We start from the raw sequence: 14,326 nt of genomic DNA, 5'->3' as shown, positions 1-14,326 counted from the left end.
AGTTTTGATCATGAATGGGTGCTGGATTTTATCAAATGCTTTTCCTGCATCTATTGAAATTATCATGTGGATTTTCTCCTTCCTTTTGTTTATGTGATGAATCACATTGATTGATTTGCAAATGTTGTACCAGCCTTGCCTCCCCAGAATAAATCCCACTTGATCATGGTGTATGATTTTTTTCATATATTGCTGGATCCGGTTTGCTAATATTTTGTTGAGGATTTTAGCATCTAAGTTCATCAGGGATATTGGCCTATAATTTTCTTTCTTTGTGTTGTCTTTGCGTGGTTTTGAAATAAGAATTATGCTTGCCTCATAAAAGGAGCTTGGAAGTCTTCCTTCCTCTTGAATTTTTTGAAATAGCTTGAGAAGGATAGGCGTTAGTTCTTCTTTGAATATTTGGTAGAATTCCGTTGTGAAGCCATCAGGCTGCGGGCTTTTGTTTGTTGGGAGTTTTTTGATAATTTTTTCAATCTCATTTGTTGTAATCAGTCTGTTTAGGTTTTCTGATTCTTCTCAATTGATTTTTGGAAGATTATATGTTTCAAGGAATTTGTCCATTTCTTCTAGTTATCTAACATTTTGGCATACAGTTCTTCATAGTATGTTCTTACAATATTTTGTATTTCTGTTGTGTCAGTTATTATTTCTCCACTCTCGTTTCTAATTTTATTTATTTGAGTCCTCTCTTTTTTTTTCTTGGTGAGTCTGGTTAAAGGTTCATCAATCTTGTTTACCTTTTCAAAGAACCAGCTCCTGGTTTCATTGATCCTCTGTATTGTTTCTTTAGCCTCTATGTCATTTATTACTGCTCTGGTCTTTATTATTTCCTTTCTTCTACTAGCTCTGGGCTTTACTTGCTGTTGTTTTTCTAGTTCTTTTAAATGTAGGGTGATGCTCTGCCCCTCCGGGGGGTCACTCTGTCGCAACCAGAGCCACTCTAGCGCCTGGGGCAGAGGCCAAGGAGCCATCCCCAGCGCCTGGGCCATCTTTGCTCCAATGGAGCCTTGGCTGTGGGAGGGGAAGAGAGAGACGGAGAGGAAAGAGGGGGGGTGGAGAAGCAAATGGGCGCTTCTCCTATGTGCCCTGGCCAGGAATCAAACCCGGGTCCCCCACACGCCAGGCTGACGCTCTACCGCTGAGCCAACCGGCCAGGGCTGATCTCACCCTTTTAATTCATCAAAGTCTGCTTCATATATTTAGGTGCTCCTATATTAGGTGCATAGATATTTATAACGGTTATATTTTCCTGTTGGTTTGCTCCCTTTATCATTATATAGTGACCTTCTTTTTCTCTAACTATAGTCTTTGTTTTAAAGTCCATTTTGTGTTATATAAGTATTGCTACCCCAGCTTTATTTTCATTTCGTTTGAGGAAATATTTTTTTCCATCCTTTTATCTTCAGTCTATGTGCATCTTTTGATTTAAGGTGTGTCTCTTGTAGAGAGCATATATATGGGTCCTGTTTTCTTATCCATGCAGCTACCCTATGTCTTTTGATCGGATCATTTAATCCATTTACATTTAAGGTTTTTATTGATATGTAATTGTTTATTACCATTTTATTCTTTAATACTGTATTCCTCTTTTGCTATATTCTTTTTCTCCTTTGATCTGTTTACAACAGGCACCTTAACATTTCTTGCAGCATTGGTTTGGTTGCAGTGAATTCCTTGATTTTTTTTTTTTGATTTTTTTTTTGTCTGGGAAGCTTTTTATTTCTCCTTCAATTTTAAATGATAGCCTTGCTGGATAAAATAGTCTTGGTTGTAGGCTCTTGTTCTGCATTACTTTGAATATTTCTTGCCATTCCCTTCTGGCCTCAAGTGTTTCTGTTGAGAAGTCGGAAGTCATTCTAATGGGGTCTCCTTTGTAGGTCATAGTCTTTTTTTCTCTAGCAGCTTTTAATATTTTCTTTTTATCACTTAGCTTTGGTATTTTTAATTATGATGTGTCTTGGTGTTGATTTCTTTGGGTTTCTCTTTAATGGAGTTCTCTGTGCTTCCTGAACATGTGAGATGTTTTCCTGCCTTAATTGAGGGAAGTGTTCAGCTATGATATGCTTGAGCAAAGTCTCTATCTCTTGTTCTTTCTCTTCTTCTTCAGGAACCCCTATGATGTGGATGTTATTTCTCTTCATGTTGTCACAGAGCTCTCTTAGAGTTTCCTCAGACTTTTTGAGTCTCTTTTCTTTTTTCTGCTCTGCCTATGTGCCTTTATTTATCTTGTCCTCTAACTCGATGATTCAATTCTCAGCTTCATCCATCCTGCTTTTAATTCCTTCCATTGTGTTCTTCATTTCTGATATTGTATTTATAATTTCTGACTGATTCTTTTTTATTATTTCAATGTCCTTTTTTATATTTGCTATCTCATTATTTAGGTGTTCATAATGACCATCTATTGTTGTTCTAATATCTTTGAGCATTCTAACAATCGTTATTTTAAACTCTGCATCTGGTAATTTGGTTATATCTGATTCATTCAGGTCCTTTTCTGGGGATTTCTCTTGATTCATTTGTGTTGCATTTCTCTGCCTTCTCATTTTCTCTGTGTAAAGGAAGGTTTTGGCCACTGGAGTCCACTGGGTGTGGCCTCTGTTCCCTAGGTGTGGTCTGTCTACAGGCCCGCCACCCCCTCTGCTGTTGCTGCCTAGGGCATTTGGGTATGGGCATTGCCAGTACCTGCCCACTGGGGCTGTTGCTGTGGTTTCTGCCTCTCCTTCATGGGAGTGGCTGTATCATGTTCTCAGGTTTACAAAACTTGGTGGCCTTGGCCTTTGCCCCACCCCTGTGGGTGGCATTATGCTCAGCCCTGAGGCCAGTGGTGAGCACCTTTGCTCAGCTGTGGGTCTCCTCCTGTTTCCGGGCTCTCTCCCCATCCTTGCAGGAGGAGCCCACTCATGGGATGGTGTTAAGCCTTGGCTCCACAGGCCAGGTGGGATTGCGTGCTTATGCTCAGTAGCGGCACTCTACCTGTTCTGGGTTTATTGCTCCACCCCCACTGGAGGAGCTGGCTCCCAAGTCAGGCCACAAGCCTAGTTTTCGTGGACGGGGCAAGGCTGTGCTTCTGCACCCTTGCTCAAGGGCTGGTCACCACCCTTCCAGGGTTCCCACCCTTCTCCTGCAGGCTGGATTGCAGGCTGCCCACAGCTGGGCTTGACCTCTTTTGAACGCCCCTTTCTTTTCATCCAGGCAAGACTGAGCTCACACCTGGGACCAGTGTTGGCCAGCCAGCTTCCACCCTTGCCAACAGAACTGCGCTTCCACATCCCGCCTCCGCCCGCCCTCCAGCGAGCCCTTAGCCATGTGGGGTGCAGGTGCTGCAGCTCAGACTCTAATACTCAATACTATAGTCCCAAAAGCCCCCTCCTTCTAAGCGACTCTGCTCTGGGTGCCGTTGGGAGAGCTTGTTTGGCTGGTGTCCTGCTTCCCTTTGTTGGTATTGCTGTTTCCAGGGAAAATATTCACTTCAGATTTGGGGAGTGACTCGTCCCAGGGATTAGGGTGGTTGTCTCCGAAAATGTTTCTTCCTGTGCCTCCTAGATTACACTCTCTTCCTGCTGCTCTGGTCCTCTCCTCTCTCCCCGTCCTCAGGAGCCCCAGGTGAGTGGTTGTGAGAGAGAGTTTTTCTGCGCGGTCCCTTTAAGAAGAATCCTGAGTCTGAGAAATTTGTCTCTTTCTCACCAACAGTATCCTGACTTGTTTCCAGTGAAATACTGTCCATATGCCTCTTCTAGGCTCTGGAGCTGCAGGCTGGGGCTTTGTTCCTGGGACTCAGGACCCTTCCTTCTCTGCTAAACTCACTTCCCACCACGCGAGCCTCTCCCGGCTGCCGTTCACTCTGGGGAGCTGGGCAGCCCTCTCTGTGTTTCCGCCTTTCCTATCAGTCTCGGTGTGGCTTCTTCAGTGTTCCTTGGTTGAAGAGTCCTCTTAGTTTAGTCCAACGTTGGTTGTTCCAGATGATAGTTCTTAAAATTAGTTTGTAATGCAGTTTGGTTCTGGGAGATGGATGTTGGTACATCCACCTACTCCAGCGCCATCTTGTCTTCCTTCACATGCTATTTAGTTTCTAAGTGTATGAGTATTTTTCAGTTTTGTGTTATGGTTGATTTCTAGTTTCATGCCATTGTGATCAGAGATAGTGCTCGATATGATTTCAATCTTCTTAAATTTGTTGAGACCGCTTTTGTGACCTGACATGTGGTCCATCCTAGAGAATGGACCATGAGCACTTGAAAAGAATGTATATTCTGCTGTTTTAGGGTGAAAGGTTCTGAAGATATCTACTAAATCAAGTTGATCTAGTGTGTCCTTTAAGTCTACTATTTCTTTGTTAATTTTCTTTCTTGAGGATCTATCTAGTGATGTTAGAGGGGTATTGAAATCCCCTACTATAATAGTATTGCTGTTGATTTTGCCGTGTATATCCATCAAAGTCTGCTTTATATATTTAGGTGCTCCTATGTTAGGTGCATAAATATTCATAATGGTTATATCTTCCTGTTGGATTGCTCCCTTTATCATTATGTAGTGATCTTCTTTATCTCTTACTATAGCCTTTGTTTTAAAGTTTGTTTTGTCTGATATAAGTATTGCTACCCCAGCTTTTTTTTTTTCATTTCCATTTGCATGAAATATTTTTTTTATTCTTTTACTTTTAGTTTATGTGCATCTTTTGTTTTAAGGTGTGTCTCTTGTAGCCAGCATATGTATGGGTCCTGTTTTCTTATCCACGCAGCTACCCTATATCTTTGATTGTTCATTTAATCCATTTACATTTAAGGTTATTATTGATATGTTGTTTTTTATTGCCATTTTATTCTTTAAAGCTGTATTCTTCTTTTGCTCTATTCTTTCCCCCTTTGATCTGTGTACAACAGGCCCTTTAGCATTTCTTGCAGCATTGGTTTGGTTATAATGAATTCCTTGAATATTTTTTGTCTGGGAAGCTTTTTATTTCTCCTTCAATTTTAAATGATAGCCTTACTGGATAAAGTAGTCTTGGTTGTAGGCTCTTGTTCTGCATTACTTTGAATATTTCTTGCCATTCCTTCTGGTCTCAAGTGTTTCTGTTGAGAAGTCAGATGTCATCCTTATGGGGGCTCCTTTGTAGGTGATAGCCTTTTTTTCTCTAGCAGCTTTTAATATTTTCTTTTTATCACTTAGCTTTGATATTTTAATTATGATGTGTCTTGGTATAGATTTCTTGTGGTTTCTTTTTAATGGAATTCTCTGTGCTTCTTGAACTTGTGTGATTTTTTTCTGCATCAATTTAGGGGAGTTTTCAGCTATAATTTGATTTGATTTGTTCCTTCTCTTCTTCTTCAGGAACTCCTATGATGCAGATGTTATTTCTCTTCATGTTGTCACAGAGCTCTCTAAGAGTTTCCTCAGACTTTTTGAGTCTCTTCTTTTTTTTTCTCTGCTTCTGTGCCTTCATTTATCTTGTCCTCTAACTTGATGATTTGATCCTCAGCTTCATCCATCCTGCTTTTAATTCCTTCCATTGTGTTCTTCATTTCTGATATTGTATTTGTCATTTCTGACTGATTCTTTTTTATTATTTCAATGTTCTTTTTTATACTTGCTATCTCTTTATTTAATTGTTTGTTATGTCCATCTACTGTTATTCTAAGATCTTTGAGCATCCTAACAATTATTATTTTAAACTCTGCATCTGGTAATTTGGTTATATTTGACTCATTCAAGTCCTTTTTTGGGGATTTCTCTTGAATCAATTGGGTTGCATTTCCCTGCCTTCCCATTTTGTGTGTGTATAAGAAGTGTGTGGTCACTGTAATCCAATGGGTGTGGCCTCTGTGTTCCCTAGGTGTGGTCTGTCTGCAGGCCCACCACCCCCTTTGCTGCTGCCTAGGGCGTTTGGGTATGGTCGTTGCCGGTGCCAGCTAATTGCGGTTTCTGCCTCTCCTCCATGGTAAGGGCTGTGTTCATGTGCCCAGGTTTACAAGCCTCAGCCTTTGCCCCACTTCTATGGTTGGGCTGCGTGCTATGCTTGGGCCACAAGCCTCCCCAGAAAAATCAGTTTAAAAAATAATAAAAGACACAGTGCTCATTCATACACATCTCATCCTCATAATCATCTGGGTCATGTGACAGTGTTGACTACCACTCTACCCTGGGTTTCTGTGGTGGATAGTTACTGTTTTTGCTGTATCCATTTTACCTTCTTCTGTGACCAGCACCCCAATCTTCCTGTAGAAAACCACCTTTCTCTCATTATCAGTCTATGTGGTTTGCATGACTCCATGTCTAACTGCTGAGATGGATGTTGACTTATCTAAACAGTGCATAACTTATCTAAACAGTGTTGACCCCAGAGGTCCATTTAGAAATTGGCATGCAATGGAAGCTCTATCAAACAGAGTTAATCATACGAACTCATAGCCCTTTGATGGAATTGTCTGGAGGAGAATTGCTCTTCCTGGTGATGAGGACTGCAGTCTTGGCAGCTGCTTTGTCATCATAAAAAGAAGCCACCTTAGGGAAGCAGAATAATATGAAAAGAGTAAGAAAAGTCACAATGTCTTTGAGACCCTAAATATATGTGAACCTGAACTACCCTGAACTTATCTGTTATATGGGTCAAAATACTTCTTTAAGCCCTGGCCAGATAACTTTGTTGATTAGAGCATTGTTCCTGAAGTGCAGAGGTTGCCAGTTTGACCCTCAATCAGGGCACATACAGGAACAGATTGATGTTTCTCTCTCTCTCTTTCTTCTTTCCTCTCTTGCTAAAGTCAATTAAGAAAAAAAATAGTTTTAAAAAAACAACCAATATAAATATAATTTCCTATCACTTGAAAAAATACTGATTATAATTATTGTGGTCTTCAGTATCTGTTTCCCTTCCATATTCTTTCTCCTTCACTGGTTTCTTATTCTCTTCCTATCTCATACATGAAATTCTGATGCTTGCAGAATGCTTGATAGCTCACAATCCAACCCATCCAAAACCTTCCCCAACTTTTACACACTCATTCTTATTGAACACAACCAATTCTATTGATCCAATTCTCATTTCTATAGCATGACCCAAATTCTCACCTGCAATTCCAACTTTTTCACAAAACCCCCACCCTCACTTTTCTAACCAATAGCTACTCTTCATTAGTGTCACACCAATACGTTGGACTAATCTAAAACCAAATTCTGCCTTTCTAATTTCTTTTTTTCCCAAAATTCAGTGCTCCTCCAGATTATCTTAATTTTGGTCAAGGTATTAACATTTTCCAGTGTCTCCTACTCTGTAATCTTGGAGTTATCTTTATATTCTTTTTCTCTTCATTTGGGGATCAGCCCTGACTCAAGCTGGGCTAAAAAGAGTTATCCAAGACTAACAGGAGAGATTTTCTCTTCCCCTTGGGTTGCTGAACCGATAGGATCTTTGAGCTGCAGGTGGCCATCTTGTATGCCTGAGAATGAAGCCAAGCCTGAGGATAGCATTGATGAGAGAGAACAGAATATTCCTGAGGATGCTGTTTGAGCCCCTCCACCCAGCCTTGCCAGAAGCCAGAACTGTACCCTGGATATTTCAGTTATATGAACTGTTAAATTTCCATTTTTGCTTCAGCCCAATTGTGAATTTCCTGTCTTTTATAACTAAGGGAGTCTGACTGATACTGACTGGCCCAGACTTTGTCAGTATCAGTCTTAAGGATTCCAGAGCTATCTGGCAGTGGAATGACAGCAGTACCTAAGAAAGGTCATAGAGTCACTGATTGGTTAAGGCTCTCATGAGAGACTCCAGATGAGATGGCCTTAGATGTCCCTTCAGACTCTGAGAACCAGTCCTGGGTTCATTTATGAGACTTCTTCTCCACTCTGGGAGTGTAGCCTTCCCTCCCAAGCTCCTTCTTTTGGGCACTTCACATTCACTCTTCATCGGAGGTGCTGCTGCCATTTTCTGTCTTGCCTATTGAATTATGACCCTTGGAGGGATTGTGAAGACTGTGAGCTTTTTGTTTAGCTCATTTAGTTTATGAGAAGAAAGGGTGAGAGGTAAGAAGAGAGAAAGAAACAAAGAAAGTCAAGAAATCTTTTTATAGTAATTTAAAGCACTTCATTGTGAAGTTCCATTTAGTCTCTTAATTAAATTATTGATTCATAATCCTTCTGTGTGTGTTGACAACTTTTTAAAATCCAAAGTGCTCCTCTATGCTTCTTTTAGGTTGTTTTCTAAAATATAACCCAGAGACAATAGTGCTATGTAGCAGAGATGGCTTGTGGTGGAAGGCTCGATCTAAACTCCAGTTCCAACCTCTCTTGATGTAGTCTTTTTGCTAACCTGTCAATTTTTCTATAATTTTCTTAGTTCCTTCCTTATCCAAATGAAATGCTCAGACCTTCAGGTACTTGCCTCACAATGATGTATCAGAGGATAATTGCAGAGGCTGCTTTTGAAGTATTTAGAGAAGTGACACTATTGTCTAACTTCTCTAAGGAAAACTAGATAATGAGATAATCCTCCCCAGGAAATTGCAAATAAAAATATTATATCTAAGAAGAAGGTTGCTTTGTTTTTCTTATCAGAGACTTGACCCTTCCTTTTCCCAAAAAATAAAAAGGAAAAAATGCCTTAGACACCTTTTACCTTTAATTGCCTGGATGGTTTTTCTATCTAGACATTTCTTAAGCAGTTAAATAGTGCTAACTGTAATTGTGGCAGGTCCAGCTGGCTCATAGGTCCCTAAAAGTGCCTTTGCATTGCAGCATGTTTAAAACAGTAGTCACTGCCTCAAGTAGATGAGACTTCTAAAGGAATTGTACTGCTTGTCCTTACATCTAAGATTTCACATTTAAATACTTATTGAGAACCTACTGTGAGTGCATGTACTCAAACCCTGAGGGAAATGATGCCAAAACATGGGGCACCATCCTTGCTTTCTAGGAGTATGTCATCTAATCAGAGAGATAGGAAACACACACGCATCCCTACAAATGTCTTTTCAGCTGAGGACCTGAAATCAGGGTTTCATTACCCTGGCCACACATCACCATCACTTGAGGAGCTTTAGATATTCATGCCTGGATCTCACTCCAGACAGTTAAATGAGAAATATCTGGGTAGAGCCCAGACATTAATATTGTTAGCCCTGCCCTCACCTCCACCCCTAGTTCAAGTCTAAGGTGCAATCAGATTTGAGGAACTTTGGTTTAAATCCTACTTCCTCTTAAATATGGGTGTTGGTTTGCCCTCCAGATCTCCCCAGCCAGAAGAAATAAATCGTACTGATTGATTCTCAAAGGTCTGAGTGCTTCTGTCAAGAAAACACTCAGGAAACCTTAGACCAAATCCTCTTTCTCAGAAGGCACAGAAGTTAGGAGAGCATGGCAGGAGGGTCAGACACTGCAGAGCCTGTCCTCATCTGGAAGGTTCCTTTACTCAGTATTGGTGAAAGGTAAGGGCCAATCAACCTGGCCTAGGAGATGAGAGAGAATTAAGAGATCACAGTCAATCCAAATACCATCCAACTCTTGGACTAACCATATATATATTTCTTGGCAGCCACTTGACTTGCTTGAAAGTGCCTATGTTCATAAACTGAGGTTCAGTTGTTTTCTGGGTCAACTGAGAAGTACGTTCCATGTCACAAAACTGGAATCTTTGGGAAGCAACAAAGGTTGACCTAGATTTTCTTCTCCTAGGCCTCCATTTTCTGACCATATTCCTGTCCAGTGCAGGTGCAGGTATGCATCTAATGGAGCTGGGCCTTCAGGTCCCAGAACAGACATTCTCAGGCACTGATGAGGGCTACCTGGCTGGGAGATGTGGCTTAGTCTTGATTAAAGTAGTCTTTTATTTTCCTTTGAGTGAATGAGTTCATTCAGCCAACCCTAACCCATTTGTCGAACTGATTCTAGCCTAATTGCCAGCATTAGCAGCCAAGGCCTCTGACATCCTGACCCATCTCTGTAATGGCCTGACTAATATATCTGCATCCCCACACTGACAGTTCAGACCAACCCAGGCTCCAAGCTCTACCTCAGAATGTGATTAATCTAAGACATCAGAGCACAGGAAACAGACTAGAAACTTTTTGTATGTTATGGGCAAAAGAACAAAACAAAACAAAAAACCATAGACTGAGCAATGGAGACATATGTTTCCAAGTAATTGTTCCCTAATCACAGAAAACTTTATCCAGAAAGTGGCAAGTTTTCTAAGGTTCCAGAGGGGCACTAAACGTTTACTCAGGACCTACTGATTTGGAGGCAAGAAGAGCTTTCCCAACAATAGAAACATCCAGTTTTCAGGCCCAGTTGGACATCCAATATCAGAGGATTCAGGCTTTCTAGAAAAGAGTTCAGAATCACAAAATATCACTTGATCACAGGCTATATGTTCTGGGAAGCAGTGACATCTGGTGCTGTGGTCCCTCAACTGACCCTGGAGTGTTGGCCCTGACCTGAGCAATGAGACCATCTGACCTCCTCCTGGCCTCAGCCCTCTTGCCCCAGTGTCTCCACGTGTCATGATCTTAAGTGTCACCTTCAGATGATCACATCTCCCCTGCTCTGCCACCATTTTGAAAGAGCTGGGAAGAAGAGTGGCAGCGTCCCCCTGGGACCTGTATTCACAGAGGGCTTTCAGTTTACCCCTCAGCAACAGGAGGTAGAACCTGCTTTTCTGGGGAGGCAAGGTATTTAACTCATAAAGTCCCCAACAGCACCAGCCACACTCTATCTAAAAAAAAAAAAATTTGTCAGCCACATTCTAACTGCTCATTCCACCAGCATTTGCTTGGTTTCTGTTGCATGCTGTAGAGGTGCTAAACTGTACATTTACAGGATGTAAAGCTGTGACCAGTAGCCCTTCTGGGAGCTGCTCTCTGACAAAGACTGGACAGGACAGTGATACCAAGGAGTCCTGGGGGGGGGGTAGCAATGTCAGGTGACATGACATTGATACTGACATTGCTCTAAAATGAATTCTCACAGCTTCATTCAGATCATTTACAAAGGGAGAAATTCCTCATCCTGACTCAGTCTGAGGACTTTGGGTGATTTTATTTTTCCCATTCTCATCTCACGTTGTCTCAGAGCCCCTCACTGACTTGCCATTGCCTACTTCCTGCTTCCCTGATCTGTGCTGTTTCCTCTGCTGGTGGTTGATGTCGCTTCCTGTGTGGCTGTCCCACCTCTGGTCCCTGGGTTTTCCTGGTCAGGAGGAGGGCAACCTGCAGGCTTCTGCACAAAAGCAATGTGTTCCCTCAGGTGAGAGTCCTCGCACCCTTAGACTGTGAGACTGAGTGAGGCCAAACCAAGTGGACTAGGGGGCTTAGTACCCCTTCCTTGGCCCTCAGAATATTTCATTAGGAATAAAGATTAATTAAGGCAAGGTGGGGGAGTGTTCTTACACTAAATTTTCTGGCTAAGTCCCTCAATTCTCTCCCATGGCTTTGCCCTTGGAAGTTCAATCAAAGAGTGAATATCTTCAAATAGCACGTGTCTAGCATTCCATCCTCTTAAGTCACCTCTGTCTTTTGTTCTCAGTCTCCTTTCCAAGACAAGGGTTTGTGTGACCATGCTCCAATCTCATTTCAGTTCTTTTTGTACATTTTCCTTCCTAAATCAGCCTTTTCAGACCGCTCTCTTAAACTAGGCTTTTTATCCAGGATTAGACACACTAGAAACCCTTGGGGGGCTCTAAGTACTGATGCTTGGGCCCCACCCCAGTGGGCCTGATTCAACTGGTTTGGGACAAATCCTGGGCACTGTGGGCACAGAGCTTCCCAGGTGATTCCAGTGGGCTGTTAAAGGGCTGTGACTTTGGGTCTGTCTTGCCATATTTTCTCTTCTGTCTATTTTGCTAACCATTAAAAGAAAGAGCTGGAGCCAGGGTAATAGCTTAGTTCTGGAAATTAAACATTACAGCAGCAAAGAACTTTATATTTCTAGTTTTAAACCAGAGCTAAGACACCTCTGGTTTCTGGCTCGCTCACATTTTATCTACAGGGTCATCAGTTCCCAGGAGAAATACCACCTGTAATCTGCCATCTGCAATCCGCATCCATACTGAGCACAAGCAATCATAGCCTTACATAGACTATACACACTTGGTGCTGCCCCGTGCTCACGCACCAATCAGGGAAAATGCTTGCAGCTGGTAGACCAGAGAGCAAGTCTAACACAGCTGTTTTCCCAACACTCCACTCCTTTAGCGTGGCTCATTTCACAATCTACGCGACAGGTTTCTTCCACGGTCGTCCCTGTGTGAGGAGTGAGGTGCATTGCATAGACAGTGTACAGCAATAGCACAAGTTACACAATAATTACAAAGGCACCTTTGCAATGTCTCCCTGAGCACTCTGCCCAGGGAGTTAACTGGAGGCCCACCTTCAACTCCCCACCCCATGGAAGGTGGGAGGGCCTGTTTGGTCCAGGGCTATGTTCACTGAAACTACAAAGTGTTCTTGGTGCATGTAGTGCTGGTGGCCGCAGCCAAGCAGATCCACATTAGGTTCAGGAAGATGGCAGAAAAACTGCAGAGCTAGAAAGCATTGGGCCATTACCATTTAATAAAGTCTCACAACAGCAAATGAGCAAACAGGCAGGGGAAAACCTCTTCTCAGGCAAACAAACAGCCAAAATAACCCCTCACAGTGGTGGATAGGCAATCCACAACCCACCATCTGCAATCCCTCTTGAGCGCAAGCACCCATAACCTTACATAGGCTACACCCACGTGGCCCTTCCACATGCTCACGCACCAATCAAGCAAAGTGCTTGCATCCACAAACCAGCGAGCAAGCCTAACACAGCTGTTTTTCTGACAGTGTCTCTCTGCAACTGGATGAGAACAGCTTCCCAGTTCAGCAGTGCCTCAACAGGTGCTGTGGTCCCACCTACAAGGCCTCTTATAGTACTGTCCACAAGCAGCATGTCCATCCAGCAAGGGAGCCAGTACCTCCTCTGGATGTAGTCTGAGAGTCCATTATACCGCTCAATGATCAGTCCATGATAGACAGCCCAGCTGTCTGTGCAAACCACCAAGGTAAAGGTCCATCACAGGCCACCAGCCACACAGTTCTTTATTAACAGACCTTGGTGCCTCTCCATAAGCACTCTGTTGCCACAAGCCCCATCTGGACCCCTCAAAATCCAAGCCCACAAGGCCTGGTGGAGTCAAACATGTTCAAGGTCTGTGCTGCCTTGACAGTTCTCTTAGCTGCTGCTGCTGCTCCTGTAAAAAATCACCTATTACCTTCTAATGACTAATCCTGCTGTTCATTAGAAGTGGACCAGTGCATTGCCTATGTCACATGGGCTCTCCAACCCCCCACCCATCCCTTTTAGATGGGTTCCTCAGACTTCTTCCTATTCAAACTGGGACAACAGGTCTTGGGAATCTTCCTCTCCCTCAACTGTCTTCATCAAGTAATCCTTCAACTGTGCAACCCAAACACCAGCCATTTTATTGGCAGCTTCCAGGGCTGCCTGCTTCACCTGATTTTTCAGTGTCTAGAACCTCTGTTGCAGCTTCAGCTGCTGCCAATCTCTAACAGAACTTTATTAGACTCGCCATGCAATTTCTCTTTATCTTCCCTGGCCACAATCAAATCTATCCACATCTGTGTTCAGGTAACCTTCACAGGCCCGTTTCTCTTGTTAGTTGTGGGGAGGAGCAGGACGGGCAGCAGCCCTCACAGCCTTACAGTTCCCACACTGCCTCTAGCTCCCCCAAATCCACCACCATCTGCATAACTATGCCAATGGGCTGCCCCACATAAAGGCTCAAGATAGACACTAGTGACTCAAAAAGGGCTGATGGGATTCTACAGAGAATAAGGTGCCTCATCCCTGCCATAAACACTTCCTCATCTGGATCTTGGGACTTTGGGTTGAAAGCAGCATTCCTCATACCTGGTTCTTCATACTTGGGGCAGCTCACTATAGGACTGCCACCAACTCACTGCCCACAGCAAGTCTCCAGCATTCTGCCAGATCATATGAATGGCAGCCATCACCCATTCTAATAGGGTATGGCTTCCTGGGTTGGCATGGCAGTTCTGAAGATGCTACCTCAAGGAGGAGTATGTGGCAATGGCAGCCAATTTCTCCATCTCTGTTCTGGAGAGCATGATGCCATTCACCTCTATGTCCCATGATCACAGTAACCAGGCCTCAAGGGGCTCAGCAGGTTTCTGCCTGAATTGCATCCCCAACTCCCTCCACTCTGCCTGGGTGTAGGTCCAGACTACAGAGTGCCTAACTATGTGCAGGGGGGATTGTGCCTGTCCCTGAGGGACCCTTAGCTGCTAGGTTTTTACCTTCTAGGCAATGACCAGCCAGGCTCTGA

General features: G+C 43.1%; 1 pseudogene; it reads left to right on the top strand.

Moving 5' to 3' along the window:
• Positions 1-13,757, top strand: part of LOC136335631 (cytochrome c oxidase subunit NDUFA4 pseudogene) — a 42,695-nt pseudogene extending 28,938 nt beyond the window's left edge.
• The last annotated feature ends 569 nt before the right edge of the window (positions 13,758-14,326 follow it).

This window comes from Saccopteryx bilineata, chromosome 4 (assembly GCF_036850765.1).
Source record: "Saccopteryx bilineata isolate mSacBil1 chromosome 4, mSacBil1_pri_phased_curated, whole genome shotgun sequence".
NCBI classification, from domain to species: domain Eukaryota; kingdom Metazoa; phylum Chordata; class Mammalia; order Chiroptera; family Emballonuridae; genus Saccopteryx; species Saccopteryx bilineata.
The sequence above is the reverse complement of the archived record's forward strand: the minus strand, read 5'-3'. Positions and strand labels throughout refer to the sequence as shown.